We start from the raw sequence: 12,408 nt of genomic DNA, 5'->3' as shown, positions 1-12,408 counted from the left end.
AACCTCCCCCACTCCCTTTCTCAAATAAATAAATAAATCTTTAAAAAAAAAAAAAACACCAGGGAGTCTGGGTGGCTTGGTCATTAAGTGTCTGCCTTCAGCTCAGGTCATGATCCCTGCTCAGGCACCCTGCTCAGTGGGAAGCCTGCTTCTTCCTCTCTTACTCGCCCTGCTTGTGTTCCCTCTCTCACTGTGTCTGTCTATCTCAAATAAATAAATAAAATATTAAAAAACAAAAAACAAACAAAAACAATACCAACAAAGAATGGGACTCATCTTCTCAGTAGACAAATGTCACCATGGGCAGTAGCAATTGTGCTTATTCCCTGTAAATGGGCTCATAAAAAAGCCATCTCTTTTTGAGGCTACCAGCAGCATTCTGACTCAGAAAAGCCACAGCTCTAAGAGCTGCTGGCCCCTTAGAGAAAATCTCTGTGTCTGGGTATTGGGAGGATCAGTGGATGAGAAGATCGGGCTGGACCATCAGGTCTCTAAACATCTGAAAGGTCATGGTAATTTGTTGAAGGGTTTTTCTTTAGCAGGGAAATGACCCAATCAGATTAGAATCTCAGAGAAGTCATTTTAGCTGTAGTGAGTCCACAGTGATGTATTTGTGGCCTAGTGAGAAGCAAATAGGATTGCTGCTGGCCTCAGGTGCTGGGATTTCTGGGTTGGCCCTTAGGTGATTGTTTGGGAAGCAGCTGGGGCTCTGGAGGAAGAGAGCAGTGTCTCAGCAATGTCATTCAGAGAAATTTCGGAAGAACAAATCCCGGCCAGAATCTGGGCAGAGGTTCAGCACTGGAGGAGAGAGGAAATAGTGGATGCCAAATAGGATATATTACAAGAACCTATAGATTTCCCTCCCAGTTACTAAATTACTAAATTTCTTTAAGCTATAAGCGCATTTGGGAAAGTTTACTACTAATAAGCCTAAATCAATAAAATATTCACAACTCTGCTCTTAGATATGTTTTCTGTATGCAGCTTCTCCTATCCATCAGCACTAAAGCAGCGATTGGTTAAAGATTAGTGGTTAGCAGACACTACTTCAAGTTAGCCTTGAATTATTTAGTACCATTCCAGATCGAAGGTAAATACATACTTCTTTTGCTGCCATACAGAAACTCTGTCCAGCTTCTGTTATAAAAATTAGTTGTCCAGGGAGCCTGCTCCCGGGGAGCCTGCTTCTCCCTCTGCCTGCCACTTCCCCTGCTTGTGTTCTCTCTCTCTCTCTCTCTCTCTCTCTCTGTCAAGTAAATAAATATATAAGATCTTTTAAAAAAGGAACTAAAAAATAAACAAATAACAGTTAGTTGTTAGAACCTGTGAATGTTTTCTATGTTCCAAAATGAAAAATTATATTCTAGAAACTTTCTAAGTGAATTTTATGTTGTGTGAATCCAAGAATTTGCCTTAACTTTCCAAACTTCATTTTCTATGCATTGAACACTTTATATCACTTCTATTTTAAAAACTTGAGGATAAGAAAAAAATAAAATCTGTATCAGAGGAGGATTTAAAAAAAAAGATGTGTTTCAGAAGTCTTTTCTTGATAAATTCATTTAATAGAACTTTGAACTTAAATTATTTATGAATTAAATGAAAATCTGACTCTAGAGAATAAAAGTACTCCAGATTGGAGAGCCTAGTACTGGTCTTGTATCCACCACCTTGTTCTAGCTACTGCCACCAGCTGATACTCCATACCGTGTCTTCTCCACCTGTTATAGTTAAAGTCCATATTCCTACTATGTCACTATTTGATTGTTCATTATGAAAAGAGAATCTGATGAAAGCCAGCAAGAAAATGACTTTTAGTTTCTATGCATTCTCTTAGTAGTTGTTCACTGGACTGCATCTATACTAGCCAACATGATACTTCTTTAAATAAACTATTTAAAAAATAGGGGATCGTCTCTCTTGTGAACTATTGATTTTCTTTCACAGAAAAGGATAACCCCCCACTTAGCAAGGCCGGGCAGGATGTGATCTTGCCACTACCTGCAGATGGAGCGGTTTTGGACGGCCTTGAGAGCACGGATGACCACGCCATTGTCCAGTATGAGTGGACACTGTTGCAGGGTGACCCGTCAGTGGACATGAAGGTACTTCGTGATGTCACTTGAACGACCACAAATATTTCAATGAGGAAATCTCTCATAATGTTTTTCTACTCCTGTTCCCAAAATATCTGTAAGCTGGCGGAAGAGGTGTAAGAAGAACGTGCAAGAGTGATGGTTGAAAAAGTGGATTATTATATGAATTTACTTTCTGACTGAGCAAACAGTGATTCTGATCCTTTGTTTTGAAGCTTAGTCTTGTTCTTGCTGCTTTTTTTGGCAAAACAGCTCAGGGGAAATGAGTCGGACTTTCTTTTAATGACTCAGATTATTTTTTAAATTTTTTATTTCTTTTCTTAGCTCAAGGCGCAGGTAGAAAATTTTAAAAATACGAAGGAATATAAAGAGGAAAATAACAATAGAATATACGAATTCTTCACTTGCTCCAGAAAGCAACCACCTCACCCAGCAATGAGGCCTGCATTGAGGTAACTGCATTAGCAAGTGAGGGGAAGTGTGCCTGTTTAGGGGCTCCCCACTGGTTTTCCTCAGGCTTATGTGGGATGATCTGGAGTTGCTTCAGATGGGAATGATTCACTCTCCCCTTGGTGGCCTATGTCCAGGAGTCTTTCTGGGTTGTTTTTTGTTTGTTTGTTTGTTTGTTTTTAATTGAGCTATAAAAAGCATTATATTAGTTCCAGAAGAACAACATAATGACTGCACATCTATACATATTGTGGGATGATCACCACAATAAGCCTCGTTAACATCTGTTACCTCACAGAGTAACACGTTTCTTGGGATCAGAACTTTTTTTTCTTTTTTGTTTGAGGAAGGCTTTGAAAACTTTTTTGTAAAGATTTACTCTCAGTGACGTTCAAATACACAGTACAGTGTTATTAACGATAGTCACCGTGCTGTACAGTACATCCCATGACTTATTTATTTTATGACTGGAACTTTGTACCTTTTGACCCACTTCACCAATTTCACCCACACCTCCCACCCTGCCTCCTCCAACTGCCCATCTATTCTCTGTATGTATGAGCTCAAGGTCTTTGCTTAGATCCCATGTCTAAGTGAGATCGTATGGTTTGTTTTTCTCTCTCTGAGCTATTTCACTCAGCGTGATGCCCTCAGGATCCATCCATGTTGTCACAAATGGCAAAATTCCCTCTGATGGCTGAGTATGTCTATATACACCCCATTTTTCTTTATCCAGTCACCCCTTAGTGGACATTCAGTTTGTTTCTTTATCCTGGCTGTTGTGAACAATGCTTCAGTGAACGTGGGGGAGTGCATGTATCTTTTCAAGTTAGAGTTTTGTTTCCTTTAAAGAAATACCCAGAAATGGAATTGAGGGAGCAACACAGGTTACCTTGAGTTGTGAGGCAAGTGGCTTCTTATTAACTCTGTCAGGATCCTTCCTAGATAGGAGGATTTCCTGGCTTAACCACTTTAGTTGGAGGAGGTGGAAAAAGTCTGCATGGGTCAGCTGGGGCTGCCATAACAAACTAGCCCGGGCTGGACGGCTTCACCAACAGAACGTTCTCACTGTTCTGGAGGCTGGAAGTTCAAGATCCAAGTGTCAGCAGGGTTCGTTTCTTTTTCGAGTTTATCTTTGTGTACAGTGTAAGAGAATGGTCAAGTTTCATTCTTCTACATATACTGTCCAGTTTTCCCAGCGCTATTTATTGAAGAGACTGTCTTTTTTCCACTGTATATTTTTTCCTGTTTTGTCAAAGATTATTGACCATAGAGTTGAGGGCCCATATCTGGGCTCTTTACTTTGTTCCACTGTCTATGTGTCTGTTTTTATGCCAGTAACACGCTGTCTTGGTTATCACAGCTTTATAGTAAAGCTTGAAATCAGGTAATGTGATGCCGCCAGTTTTATTTTTGTTTTTCAACATTTCCTTAGTGATTCAGGGCCTCTTCTCATTCCATACAAATTTTAGGATTATTTGCTCCAGCTCTTCGAAAAATATCAGTGGAATTTTGATCGGAATAGCATTAAAAGCATAGATTGCTCTAGGCAGTATAGACATTAAAAACAAAATCTTTAAAAAAAGAGAGATGAGGAAGAACACTGTATCATACTTAAATGGTCTGTCCAAGAAGATGATCTATCAATTGTAAATATATATGCCCTAACATGACAGCAGCCAATTATATAAACCAATTAATAACAAAATTAAAGAAATGCATTGACAATAATACAATAATAGTAGGGGACTTCAACACCCCACTCACAGCAATGGACAGAAATACAATGGTAAGAGCATATTAGGAGCAGCTATATAAATAAGGCAATCTGGAAGAAATGGGTGCATTCTTAGAGATGTATAAACTACCAAAACTGAAACAGGAAGAAATAGAAAACCTGAACAGACCAATAACCAGCAAGGAAATTGAAGAAGGAATCAAAAATCTCCCAAAAGAGTCCAGGGCCTAAGACTTCCCAGGTAAATTTCTACCAAATATTTCAAGATGAGTTAATACTTATTTTCTCAAACTGTTTCAACAACTGGAAATGGAAGGAATACTTCCAAACTCATTCTATGAAGCCAGCACTACCTCAATTCCAAACCTGACAAAGACCCTACTACAAAAGAGAATTACAGGCCAATATCCCTGATGAACATGGATGCATGGATTCTCAACGAAATCCTAGCAAATCAAATCCATTGAATGAATCATTCACCATGATCAAGGGGGATTTATTCCTGGGCTGCAAGGGTGGTTCAATACTCACAAATCAATCAATGTGATATACCATATTAATAAAAGAAAGGTAAAAACCATATCATTCTCTCAGTAGACACAGAACAAGCATTTGACAAAGTGCAACATCTGTCTTGATAGAAACCCTCAACAAAGTAGAAATCGAAGGCAGCACATACTGCAACGTCATAGAGGCTACATACAAAAGACCTACAGTTAATATCATCCTCAGTGGGAAAAAAAACCTGACAGGTTTTCCTCTATGGTCAGGAACAAGGCAGGGATGTCTACTCTCATCATTATTATTCAACATAGGACTGGAAGTCCTAGCCACAGTAATCAGACAACAAAAAGAAATAAAAGGCATCCAAATTGGCAAGGAAGAATTCAAACTTTCACTCTTCACAGACAGCATGATATTCTATGTAGAAAACCCAAAAGACTCCACAAAAAAATTGCGAGAACTGATACACAAATTCAGTAAAGTCACAGGATACAAAAATCAACATACAGGAATCTGTTGCATTTCTTTACACTAATAATGAAGCGGCAGAAATAGAAATTAAGAAAACAATCCCATTTACAATTGCACCCAAAATAAGGAGAGACCTAGGAATTTGTGGCACATAATAATCCTAACCAGAGAGGGAAAAGATTTGCACCCTAAAAACTATTGAACACTTAAGAAAGAAATTGAAGATGATGCAAAGAAATGGAAAGACATTCCATGCTCATGGTTTGGAAGAATAAATATTGTTAGAATGTCTATACTACCAAAGCAATCTACACATTTAATGCAATCCTTATCAAAATACCACCAGCATTTTTCCTAGAGCTAAAACAATCCTAAAATTTGTATGGAACCAGAAATGACCCTGAATAGCCAGAGGAATCTTGAGAAAGAAAAGCAAAGCTGGAGGCATGACAATTTTGGACTTTGAGTTATATTACAAAGCTGTAGTGATCATATCAGCACAAAAGTGATCATTACTAGCACAAAAGCAGATACACAAATTGATGCAACAGAATAGAAAACCCAGAAGTAAACCCCCAAACTACATGATCAATAAATCTTCAACAAAGCAGGAAGGAATATCCAATGGAAAAAAGAGAGTCTCTTCAACTAATGGTGTTGGGAAAACAGGACAGCAACATGCAAAGGAATGAAACTGGACACTTCCTTATACCATACACAAAAGTAAATTCAAAATGGGTGAAAGACTAAATGTGAGACAGGAATCAATTTCAGTCCTAGAGGAGAATAGAAGCAGCAACCTCTGACATCGCCATAGCAACTTCTTACTATACATATCTCTGGAGACAAGGGAAACAAAAGCAAAAATGAACAATTGGGACTACCTCAAGATAAAAAGCATCTGTCAGTGAAGGAAATAATCAATAAAACTAAAAGTCAACCCACAGAATGGGAGAAGATATTTGCAAATGACATGTGATAAGTGGTTAGTATCCAAAATCCATAAGGAACTTATAAAATTCAATGGCCAAAAACCAAATAACCCAGGAAAGAAATGGACAGAAGACATGAATAGACATTTTTCCAAGGAAAGCATTCAGATGGCTAACAGACACATGAAAAGATGCTTGACATCACTCACCGCAGGGAAATACAAATCAAAACTAAAATGAGATATCACCTCCACCTTTCAGAATGGCTAAAATTAACAACACGGGAAATGACAGGTGTTGGTGAGGATTTGAGAAAGAGGAACCCTCATGCACTGTCGGTGGGAACGTAAGCCAGTGCAGCCTCCATAGAAGAAAGTATGCAGGTTCCTCAAAAAGTTAAAAATAGAGCTATCCTACAATCCAGCAATTGCACTACTAGGTATTTACCCAAAGGATACAAAAATACTGATTTGAAGGGACACATGCACCCCAATGTTTGCAGCACGACTATCGACAATAGCCAAATTATGGAAAGAACTCAAATGTCCAACAACAGATGAATGGATAAAAAAGTTGTGGTGTATATACACAATGGACTATTATTCAACCATTAAAAAAATGAAATCTTGGGACACCTGGAGGACACAGTCAGTTAAGCATCCGACTCTTGGTTTCAGCTCAGGTGGTGATCTTAATGCCCTGACCTCAGGATTGTGAGATCGAGCCCTGCACTGGGCTCCGTGCCTGGCACAGAATTTGCTTGAGACTTTCTCTTCTCTCCCTCCTGCTCTCACTGTTTCTCTCTCTAAAATAAATAAATAAATCTTAAAAAAAAAAAAGAATGAAATCTTGCCATTTACAAGGACATGGATAGAGCCAGTGCATGTTGCTTAGCAAGAAATAAGTCAGAGAATGACAAATATTATATGATTTCACTACTGTATGGAATTTAAGAAATGAAACAGATGAACATAGTGGGGGAAAGAGGCAAACCATTAAATAGCCTTTTAACTATACAGAACAAACAAAATGAGGGTTGCTGAAGGGCAGGTGGTTGGGGGATGGGCAAAAAGGGTGATGGGGATTCAAGAGGGCATGTACTGTGATGATCATCAGCTGTCAGACATGATCCTGAGAGCCAGCACACAAACAACTATTCCAAGAAGGAGAATCTTTCTCATTTCCCCTGAACCTCCACCTCCAGCCCTCACTCTCCTGTCATCCCTACCCACTGACTCACCTCCTTCAGGGCACAGTGAATCTTTGCAGAAGAAATATCTCCTTCTAAAAGGTGCCTTATTTCCCCATGTACAAGGGATCGTATTCAGACAATAGAATCACCTCCTGCAAATAGATTGGGACAGGTCTGGTTCTCCAAAGAAGCAGGGAAAATGATATGAGGAGTTAATACATGGCAAATAACCCTAGGAAAAGACTGAAAATCTCACAATAATCAAGAAAACTCTAATTGGAAGGACACTGAGAATGGGTGAAGGTGGTCACAAGGTACAAACTTTCAGCTATGAGATTAATAAATTCTGGGGATTAACGTTACAGCATGGTGACAATAGTTAATACTACTGAATTGTATATTTGAAAGTTGCTAAGACACTAGATCTTAAAATTTCTTATTTCAAGAAAAAAATTGTAACTATTAAGGTGATGGATGTTTACTAAACGTATTGTGGTGATCATTTCAAGGTATTTATAATGATTGTGTTGTGCACCTAAAATGAATACAATATTACATGCCAATTCTGTGTGTGTGTTTGTGTATGTGAGTGTGCATTTAAAAACTGAAGGAGAGGGGCGCCTGAGTGGTTCAGTCAGTTAAGCATCTGCCCTCGGCTCAGGTCATGACCCCAGAGTCCTGGGATGGAGCTCCACGTCGGGCTCCTTATTCAGTGGAGAGTCTGCTTCTCTCTCTCCCTCAGTCTCCTGGCTCGTGCTCTCACTCTCACTCTTTCACTATCTCAAATAAATAAATAAAATCCTTAAAAATAAATAAAATAAAAAAAAACTGAAGGAGAGAGAAAGAAAAAGACAATGAGATACTTTCACCCACCCAGTGGCAAATATTTTTAAGCCTATCTCTCTAAAATAAATATAAACAGACAGTTGAATATCTAGAAGAAGTTGCAACTACTTTTGCCAAACGACTAGCTGATAAGAAAATCTCTCCAAAAACACGCAAGAGGTTGGTACGAAAAGTACCATCACAAGCCATGAGCATTCCATTTGTCAGGCAACAGATTTACAAAAGAAGGATGAAAGGGTAGGAAAGCAAACCAAAGTTCTTTATCCTGCATGTCTAAAGATAACCAGTGTGGTAAAGACTAGAACCGAGCAAGGGAAGGACACTGACTATCTCTGAATCTCAGAAATTTGAAGAGCTTGCAAAGACCAAAGAATCAAAGGCCTTGATGGGACTTTACCACGGTCAGGTCCTGTGCAAGAAGAATCAACATGGAGCACCACAGAAGGAGGTTAAGCATCAAGCCATTCTTGGTGCAGGGCTGATGGGAGACTGCATGGCCCAAATCCCCAAGGATTGGGGCCTAAAGACTGTATATAATGATGCTTCACTAGGTGGGCTGGGCTAAGGACAGCAACAAGTGTTCAAAGGACTGAAGGATAAAGTGAAGAAGAAAATCCTAACATCATCTCAAGGAGACTCCATTCAGCAACTGATCAGGCAGCTCAATTCCTAGACCTTTGAAAAGGCCAGTTGAAGGCCAAAGGTGATCAAAGCCGGTTTTGAGGACCTTAGTCTGAAGCACAGATGCTAAAGAAAGTAGAAGGGATGATTCCAGATCACTGTGTTTTTGCCAGTAACACATCATCTCTCCCAATCAGTGAAGTTGCCACTGTCAAAGACCTGAGCAGGTGATTGGCAGACATGACTTCTCTCCTGTGGACAAGATGCAGCTGCTGGAGATGATCACAGCCCCCCCAAACATCTAAGGACACAACGCTTCTACTGTAGCACTCCTTCCAAGCAGGGCAAGGTCACCATTGTGATTAAGGATGGACCTGGCTTCTGGACCAACAAGTGTCTCATACCCATGATGTCTGAAGTATCAGTATTCTCCATGAAGGAGATGACCCTAAGAAGTTGGATTCCCTTCCCAGGAGCTTTGGCTTTCCCGTGGAAGCTGCCACAGTGGTGGGATGAAGTTGACATGGATGTAGCCAACTTCATAGAAGAGCTTTTAAGGAGAGGGTTGAAGGCAGAAGCCCAGAGCTTCTGAAGCAGATGGCATCCCAGGGCTTCCGAGGTCATACATCTGGAAGGCCTTTCACATCTACCAGGAAAGTGTGAAAAATCAGTTTGAATTCTGAGACGGATAGTATTTTGGTAAGCCTGAATCTGTCTCCTATCTCTGACAGTTCCTCTGACGATGACATCTGGTACTCCTTGGTAACCAGACTCACGAATGAGGCCATCAAGCCTGCCAGAAGAGATGTTGGCCACCAGCAGAGGGATATGTGAGAAGAGTCATTTGTCCTGGAGATACCCTCACCAGGCCCCTCCTTGGAGGGTCCTGCTTCCACTCTGTGCATCTGTGGGGAGCTCAGAACGTGGACCAGCTCAGGAAGTACAAGACTGCCTACAGAAAACAGTTACCCCAAACCAGCTGCTAAGTGGTCTAATAAATGCTACCAGCCCTAATAAAAAGTTTTATTAGTGAACAGGCACTCACACCCTGCTCCCTGGCTTACTAACTCCGACAGGATGTCATCTGCATTTATCAGAGTAACCAGCGGGAAAACAAACTCTGGCACTGGCCATGCACCTTGATTAAAGTGCCTTCAGCTATAACTCTCTCTCTCTCCCGGTAAAGTCAGGAAGGCAGTGTAAGATTATCTCGAATTTCCCTATTATACAGCCCCCAACCCACAAGAAGTTCACTACTGCCAAGATTGGTCATTCCTGTTACAAATCCCAGGAATGTGAAGTGGCCACTGTGAAGGTTTCCTGAGCCACACAACACTGCTATGAATGGGACCTGGACATTGTTACCTGATCCCTGCTCTCACCTCCCCGCCATTCACTCCTTCAACAAAAGGGCCATGATGATCCTTCAGTTCTCCAGGGATGATGTCACTCGCTTACTTGTACCACATGAATGTCTGGGTGGATTCTGGCTTTCTGCAAATACTTACCCTAGTAAACGGCCATGTAGCTCTTGGAAAAGGCCAGCAGGAATCATTGCATTTGTTGTCCACTTGAAGGCTTCCTCCTCACTGGAACCTGGCCTCTCTTTCTAGATCCGGGTCCCAGATCAGAGAATTGTCTCAGGTCTGGAACCCAGGCAAAGGATTCAGACTTTCTGTTGAGTAGCTGCTTTCATCTGCCTCCTCATCTATCCTGGGGTCTTGTCTTGGTTTTTATTGTGTAAATCTAGCAGTCTCTGGATTGGCTGCCCAGCTATTTTTGATCACTGTGCTATATCACATAATAAAGCTAGTGTTCAGGCTGCCTGGGTGTCTCAGTGGGTTAAAGCCTCTGCTGTCAGCTCAGGTCATGATCCCAGGGTCCTGGGATCGAGCCCTGCATTGGGCTCTCTGCTCAGGAGGGAACCTGCTTCCCCCTCTCTCTCTCTGCCTGCTTCTCTGCCTACTTGTGATCTCTATCAAATAAATAAATAAAATCTTTTAATAAAAAGAATCTAGTGTTCAAGATTTAAGGAACAACTGGGTTTTTGTAAAAATTGGAAGCGGATCCACCCAAGAGCCCAGAAGCCAGGGCAGGACATAGAAGACAGAGCAGGACTAGGAGATAGGAAAGGAAGGAGTGGGATGGATGTTGGGGAAGGGACTAATTATGACAAAACCAGAGGCCGACCTCTTTCCTGAGGGGAAAGTGGGATGGGGCAGACCCTCTCACTGGTCAGGACAGGACCATGTATTCCTTTGAAGCCAGGGTTCTTTTTATTTAAAAGATTTTATTTATTTGTCAGAGAGAGAGCACAAGCCGGGGAAGCTGCAGGCAGCGGGAGAAGCAGACACTCCGCTGAGCAAGGAGCCCAATGCGGGACTCGATCCCAGAACCCTGGGATCATGACCTGAGCTGAAGGCAGATAGAAGCTTAACCAACTGAGACACCCAGTGAAAGCACCAGTGGGTCCTGGCTATTTGGCTTCAAGAGCTATCTCATCTCTGTGACTCAGAGAACAGAAACAGGACAGTGATTCATCCTGGAGGCTGACTTAAGAGACATGGAAAATGATAGAGAAGTGACCGAGTTCCTCATGGATCTCAAACGGAGACTGTAAGAGCTGCCTCCAGCACATGTGGGAGCACTGGGATGAGATGCAGGAGACCACAGGTAACTCAGAAGACTGGATGGAGTGCTGGCTCTCTTGAAATGAGTTTGACCTACCTGACAGAGTGTGTGTGTGTGTGTGTGTGTGTGTGTGTGTGTGTAGTGTAGTGTGGGATGTTTGTATGTAAGTGATAGATCAAGTACAGCTTCTTGGGAGAATAAAGGCCACAGATATGTTTAACATCCGTCTTTTCCCTTGTCGCCTCCTGGCATCTCTCCCTCAATGCATGTACCTTTGGTCCTCTCACCCTGGTTTTTTGCTGGCCCCCAAACCTGAGGGCAGCATCTGTTTCCAGAGATTATCTTCTTTCTGTTATTTTTTCTGAGAATCATTGTTCTTTTTCATGTCATCTGGTGTCTTGCTGGAAATCCTTCAGTGCCACCTCGACTGCCAGCTTCTGAGTACAGCCTCAGTACAGCCTCCCCATGTGTCCCCTCCTCCACTTCCGTCACAGTGGGAGTGACTGGTCATACTTGTTACCCTTGCTTCCCCCACCAGCTGTGTGATCCCTTGGCTGCAAGACCCAGCTCCTCTGGACTTCCAACCCCAGGACCTATCAGAGCAGCTGTCACAAAACCCATGGGTATAAACCAGCTGCACGGTAGGATCTCACTTTCTGTTTTTCAAAGAGCAGGGATAGCCATCCCCTGAGGTTGAACTGCCAGGAACTGCAACTATGTCCACTAGATTTGGGTTGACAAATCATCCCACCCTCTAGGGTGAGTGGACCATCCCGTATACAAAGATCTGCTGCTGGTTGTCCCAAATTCGGAGGGAGGTTGTGACGTGGGGCTGAGGGGCAGTGACTCCCGAGGGGAGGCAGTTAGGATGTGGCTGATGATGGGAGCACGTGGCGTGGCAGGTGCAGTGATCTTCTGCACTGGGAA

At 41.9% G+C, this 12,408-nt stretch overlaps 1 pseudogene; it reads left to right on the top strand.

The window, feature by feature from the left end:
• The first annotated feature begins 299 nt into the window (after nt 1-299).
• Nucleotides 300-9,880, top strand: LOC116862842 (annotated as a pseudogene).
• Nucleotides 9,881-12,408: the final 2,528 nt, after the last annotated feature.

Source organism: Lontra canadensis, unplaced genomic scaffold (assembly GCF_010015895.1).
Source record: "Lontra canadensis isolate GAN:19392208 unplaced genomic scaffold, GSC_riverotter_1.0 scaffold354, whole genome shotgun sequence".
Taxonomy (NCBI): Eukaryota; Metazoa; Chordata; class Mammalia; order Carnivora; family Mustelidae; genus Lontra; species Lontra canadensis.
Note: the sequence above shows the minus strand (reverse complement) of the source record. Positions and strands in the feature narration are given on the sequence as shown.